This window comes from Teleopsis dalmanni, chromosome 1 (assembly GCF_002237135.1).
Source record: "Teleopsis dalmanni isolate 2A chromosome 1, ASM223713v2, whole genome shotgun sequence".
In the NCBI taxonomy this organism is placed as follows: domain Eukaryota; kingdom Metazoa; phylum Arthropoda; class Insecta; order Diptera; family Diopsidae; genus Teleopsis; species Teleopsis dalmanni.
Window position 1 is genome coordinate 223,808,199 of NC_051846.1, and position 6,722 is coordinate 223,814,920.

The following is a 6,722-nucleotide window of genomic DNA, read 5'->3' on the forward strand; positions in this document are numbered from 1 at the left end:
CCGTCGAGTTTAGATTATTTAATTAGTATTTTATCTTTATCGTTGAACAGTCTGATAAGCTGTCAAAGAGGTAGTTTTCTAAAATTCTATTTCTTCTGAACGCCAAAACCAGGCATTCACAAAAGAAGTGTTTTTTTTGGTTTCCTTCTCCCTGTACGTTTCCACAACTTCTACAATGAGGATTAAGAGGAATGCGTAGTTTCTGTACGTGGGTTCCTGTACAACAATGAATAGGAAGAACTGCAGTAAGCCTTGCAGTGTTCACACGATGTATTTTGATGAGTTCGTAAGATATATTTTTATAAGTAGATCACCAAGATTTGATGATAAGTACTTTATTTATGCTTAGAAAACTAACATTTTGAGTACTTGTACTTTTACTTTAAAAAATCCACTTACCTACAAAGTAAGGGCTGTACCTAGTAATTCACTCTCAAAAAATATCAGTAATTTAACAAAATCAAATCTTAATAAACAGTCACATCGCATTAATAAGGAATACACATAAGATATATAGTAATATAACCTTTGATTAATTTCAAGGGACTAAAGGTGTTTAGTTATCCTGGACATTACTACAGATTTACTAGTTTATACTCCAATCACCGTTAAGTAAGTCTTGTGTCTCACTTTGGAGTTGAACGCGTTGTGGTATCAAGAGAATAGTTTCGACTTCTTATTTATATTATATATGATCAACTAACTGATTTCCGTGGCTTAAAAGAGATTGTAAGTTTTCTATTGTATATATATTCGTATATTTAAAGACAATTAAATCAAATGCCTATCACATTTTTTCATTATTTGGAAATTTTTGCAAGGCACGCGTATATTATCAAAATAAGCCGACATAATAACAACTCATGGTAAGAAGAGATCGTGAACAGCACCTGACATATTCAAATATTTCATTTAAGGCGGCAGTTAAAAATTAAATCTAGTGTTTTCTTCTCTACAGAATTTTCTATGAGTTCTTCTTTTTTCTATTATTATCGTAATGTTTTTGTTATTTTTTTCGACTTAAGCCACTTATGTATACAATGTGGGCTTACGTATTTTAATGACTTTATTTATTGATCACATTTAATTGAAGTTTTTCTGCTGTTATTATATTTTTGCTTGTATCTAGATACTTGGTACTGAGATTTTCCTATTTGGTACCTTTTTTGCGATATACGACTTTTGTTTTTTATAGCGTCTTGCTGTTAAGGTTAATATTTAATACTTAATTATTTTTCTGATCAGGTGCTATGTAATGGAGAACCTCAGATAAACCATATGTAGACAAGACAATGTATTTGAATATAATATACATGAATAAAAGAAATTCGTGCAAAAAAAAAATTAATAAAAAAAATTTATAAATAAAAAAATTTTAAATAATAAAATTTTAAATAAAAAAAATTAAATAAAAAAATTTTAAATTAAAAAAAGTTTAATTAAAATAAAGTTTACAAGAACTCACGTCATGCAAAAATTTTGAACTTAGGCGATTGGTATCTGAATTTGTATTTAAAATTTATATTTATTTGTATTTATATTGTATTTATATTTAAGTAAACTGTGATAATTTATTATAATGTCAGTTAGTTGGAAAATAAGTTTTTGAAATATTGTTGTTATTAAAAATAATAGTGTGTGTTTGAAACACAGATATTATCTTCAATGTATAGAAGATAATAAACGTTCCACAGAAATTCAAGTTGATCGCAAACGAACACGTGAATAATGTGGGAATAATCACAACAATATTTTAAAATTTATATTTAATATTTAAAATTATATTAACAATACTTGAAATAAATAATAAATATATTTTTTATTAATTTTAGAAGTCTTATGACGATGAATTGGTTTGACTTGGCTGTGATTACATGCCTACTACTGATGATACTGACGATGGGCATATATAATTTCCGTTTATTTTTAGAAATACGTGAAGTAAGTTCAAATAAATAATTAATATATATTTAACAATATTTAAAAAACTGTAAAAATAATTTTGATCTAGCTTAAAAGGCCAGGATAACGAAAATTTAGACAGTGTACGTGCCAATTTTTATACGCCGTCCGGTCCGTCGACCCGGATTTCAATTTTTAATCGTTTATTTTATTGGTTTTGAATGATTGGTTTTGAATAAATTTTTTTGTTGTTCAACAATTTAATTAGTATGTTCAATTTAATTTGTTAGTTTGTAAGTTAGTATGTAAGATAGTGCATTGAAAGTGTGTCCCTCATAGCACTTCATTAAATAATTAAATAAAAAAAATATGCACACATCTCTCAAATTAAGTAATACTTTTTCTGGAAACCCGAAATAATTCGTCGCTAAAAATAAATTCTATCTGTATAATAAAATATAATAAGAAAAGAGTATATCATTCATCTGGATCTACAAGAGCACAAAAATTCAGAAATTCAATAAAATGATACTACAGGAGACTTCTTTGGGATGGATAGTCTCAGGTAATATTGATATAAGAACTGAAAGTACTACACTCGATATAGCAGATATCGACTTCTAATATTCTCTTTAAAAGATGTCGTACTCAATTACAAATGTAATTCTACACTGTAAGCAGAATCGACATTATTATTGGATCTGATTTGATGCCTGAAATTTTACAAACAAAAATTCAGAAATTCAATGGAATGATACTACAGGAGACTTCTTTGGGATGGATAGTCTCAGGTAATATCGATATAAAAACAGTAAGTACTACAATCGATATAGCAGATATCGACTTCACACAGATAAGCTGTCAAGGGAAATACAATTTCTCACTGATAAAATGTGTGTTATGGGTAAACAGATCGATACTGATAAAGAGATTTATATGATAATTTAAAATATCAACATGGGAATGAGTTGTACAATATATTAAATATATAATTTACAATATGTATAGAATATATCAAATTTAGAAGAGTTTAATCAAAACAATTATTAATTATTTGAGTTCAAGCGCTCCAACACAAGCATTACTGAGATGGAAAAAGAATTTAAGTTTTTGCGTAGCGAAAATAAACATTTGAACGGTGATAAACTTTTGATGGAAGAAGAAATATATGATTTGAAAACGTGACTAGAAACGGAAGAAGGAGGCAAAACTAAAGCAGTCGCACTATAGATTAAGTTAGAACACGAAAAAGATGAACTTCCAGAATAAATAAAATTAACTCAAGATTACTGTTCCACTAATGTGGAGCCAGATCCTTTCGCATTACGTTAAAAATAATATTACAAGATAATATTATAATGGTATGAAGGAAAAACACAAAAGTATTGGAAATTTAATCAATTAACTCCTAATTGGTTGAATATAAAAAAAAATATATGCTAAATATGTATATATGCTAAAAGTATTAAAGCGCTAAAGAAAGCTCTAATGATATATAAAAATTTAACATTTAAAAAAAATCATTTTTAGTCTCAAAGAACGTGACCATTATAAACGGAAAGAAGAATTGGAACTAAACTTTAAGCATGGCTATTTAAAGCGTGCCTTTATCGTTCATAGATTCAAAGTCTTGCACTTAGTCCTGTTTTTGCAAATAAAAATTTATTGTAAACGACTCCTGGGAGGGGCTGAGGTTACCCCGGCAAAGGATATAACGAAACGGAGAATCCGTGTCGTTACAGTACTACAACAATAAAAATTGTCGTTTTGATGTTGTATACTGGTGTATATTATAAACTTCAAAGCGCTAAATCAAATTTACGATATAATTTTTTATATAAATACTTTGTGATAGTAGTATGGGATGGATCGACTATTTATGTCTCTTGAGTTATCAATGAAGTTATTTTCCAAACTAGATTTAATTTCATTAAATTTAAAATTCTAAATCTAAATTTAAAAATTATTTGTTTGTACTCTTTCATAAAATAAAGTTGCATTAATTCTTAAAAGCATATAATTATTTTTTTTTCTTCTATTAATAAGTAATCTAAATTGAGGTCCGCGTTATGACAAAAACTAAAAGTTCATATATAGGCGTGTTATTATGTTTGTAAATATATATATATGCATATCAATATTTATATATTTTATGGGTCTCATATTAATGTTTTTTTTCTTTTGAAACAGATGTTTACATCTATTGAGGTGGATAGATAATTTCTGTTTTCTATCTTTAATTATGTAGTCGACGAGGCTCTGCATAAAATTTTCATATGAAAAGTATGCTAAGTAATCGTATTTAATAAAGAAATTTAAGAATTTCAAATTTTGATTTATGTATGAGTTTAAATTATGTACATAGATAACATATGAATGTGCTGGAAGCATCTCCCAGATTAACTGGTTTCACTGTACTCAAGATTTGTTGGTATTAAATTTTTCTCCTTTGTTTTATTTTTTCTTAACGAAGTGCTTTATATTTTCAAAACTATCTTATCGATTAAAGCTTTTGATTAATTTCAAGTTGCAGAGAGTTTACGTGAATCACAAAAATGCAACTAATTATATTAAATAAGTAAATAATTTTTTATTTCAATATAACTCATTTAAAAATAAGTGGATTTACTTAATAAGTCATGAACTAAATAAAAAAAAAACAACAAAAAGTTATTAAAATAAATAAAATGACTTAAAAATAAAATTAATAAAATTATGTTAAAATGTGTGAACAAAGTAAACCATATCTGTACCTTGCAGAACCCATTGTCATAAGAATTTTACGGAAATGATGTATGTGACAAGCTTGCAAAAGCGGTACTTTTATTCCAATATCAGAAATTGCGGAGTTTTATGGTGTATCTACTTGACTTGTCAAACTGCACCGAACTATAAAATATCGAACTTATTCTAACACCACGGCCTATTTCTAATACCAAAGTCGTAAGGCAATCCTCGTAATTCATTTATGTCCACAACCAACATTATGGCAGCTTTCTAAGTCTTAATAAATCTGAACTAAGATTAAACCCTCGGTTTATAACTGGAAACTGAGACTTTCTGTACATTCCGTGAAATATCAGTCCATCTTCTACTCATAATAACAATTTAATGAACCCATAATATTTTTTTTTCGGTCATATCATCATAACCTATTTTAGTTATTTGTGGTTTTTTCATGAATTTGTATAATTATAATATACTAGATTTCAATTTATTTTCAAACTAGGTGACCCCGCGAACTTCATACCGCGTAACAGTCAATGAATGTTATATTAAATTTTAGATTCATCAGCGATCGAATTTTGTGGTTGAATACACGTGAAGTGATGTCGTGCCGATTACTTGATGTCTGTCCAGGAAGCAGCATTTGAACTATTTCTTTCCATTTTGGATTACACGAACTAATTTTTTTGGTAGTTTCCTCACCTGATTTAAAAACAATAAAATTAGTATCTTAGAAGTAAGACTCACGTCTGTATTCTGAATTGAAAACTATGATGTTGATACCCACCATTCAATGGGTTTATCATTTTTATATTGAAGTGATATCCATCATCTTCTTGCCAAAACATCAGTGGATATTGCAACGTGTCATATGAACGGTGTGTTTCACATACTTGTTGCAGTTGCCCAGTATCGCGACGTGTAAGCACAATATGGCGTGTGTTCATGTTTTCTCCAACGATCAGGATTGCAACTTCATCTATTGTTGGAGCGTTAAGTTTGCGTTCATGTATTTCTGCTGGTCGTTTATCCGCTCTGATCACAACTTTGTAGTTATCATGTGGGGATATTAAGAATTTATAGTTTTTTTCTGGTGTGTTGATTTATTTGTCTGTCATCATATTCACAATAGGCATGTGGTAGCTGTCAATGAACAAACAAAATAAATATGTAAATAAGTATGTTACTAGATTTTGAATATGATTGTTATAAGATTTTTGATGCGAAACAGTGACATATGAGTAAGTAGTTTTTTGAATTGTCTAATTAGAAAAATAATGTGGATATAATGTTCTTTTATAATTACTCTTATAATTAACTTTTATTTATTCTCTATTTACTTGTTGAATTTTGGCTATATACTATAATGATCTAATTGTGAACTTTATAATTTTTCATTTACATTTCAGTAATTTAATTTATGAATTGGTTCATTTATGCATAGTGCTGGTTATATATTTGGTTTAATTCGTAAATAAATAAATAGTAAATGTTATTGATTAGTCTCATTTTTTAGGACATTTTTATAATTACTTTCATTTTTAAGGTTTACCATAACAAATTTATTGATGGTGAATTTCTAAGCTATTTTATTTGCTTAATAATTTTTTTGTTTTTACAAATAACTAACATATTTTAATTTAATTTATATATTTTTATCTTACATACATCATTTACTTACTACAAACTTGACAGGACATAAATTTCTTCTGCTACTCTGAAGAATCTGATTAGTTATCAGACGAAACGCGTCAGTGGAAACTGACAATGGACAGAGATCTTTGTTTCTGTAAGGAAACCTCGTAGAATTTATCCCATTTTTGAACGGGCGTTTTTCATGACTGTTATAGAATAATCACAATTTTTTAATCTTAATAACATACTATATTATTGTTATTATCCATTTTATATTTATTGCTTTTTTTTTGTATATGTTTTCACTTAATTATAGGTCTTTGATATTTTTTAGAGATTAGAATTCCGCATTTGGATCCGGGAGAGTTCGTATGGCATATTATAAACGTAATAAGTAAATTTGAATATCTAGGGGATTTATATGTTTACCATCAATAGTTTATCTGTTTTGTTAGCTT

The 6,722-nt window shown here is 27.7% G+C and overlaps 1 long non-coding RNA gene across 1 annotated transcript; it reads left to right on the forward strand.

Annotated features, from left to right (window-relative positions):
• The first annotated feature begins 1,621 nt into the window (after nucleotides 1-1,621).
• LOC119667826 lies at nucleotides 1,622-2,115 on the forward strand. The gene is made up of 3 exons (XR_005251424.1): nucleotides 1,622-1,730; nucleotides 1,833-1,941; nucleotides 2,012-2,115. It is a non-coding gene; the product is annotated as an uncharacterized LOC119667826 (long non-coding RNA).
• The last annotated feature ends 4,607 nt before the right edge of the window (nucleotides 2,116-6,722 follow it).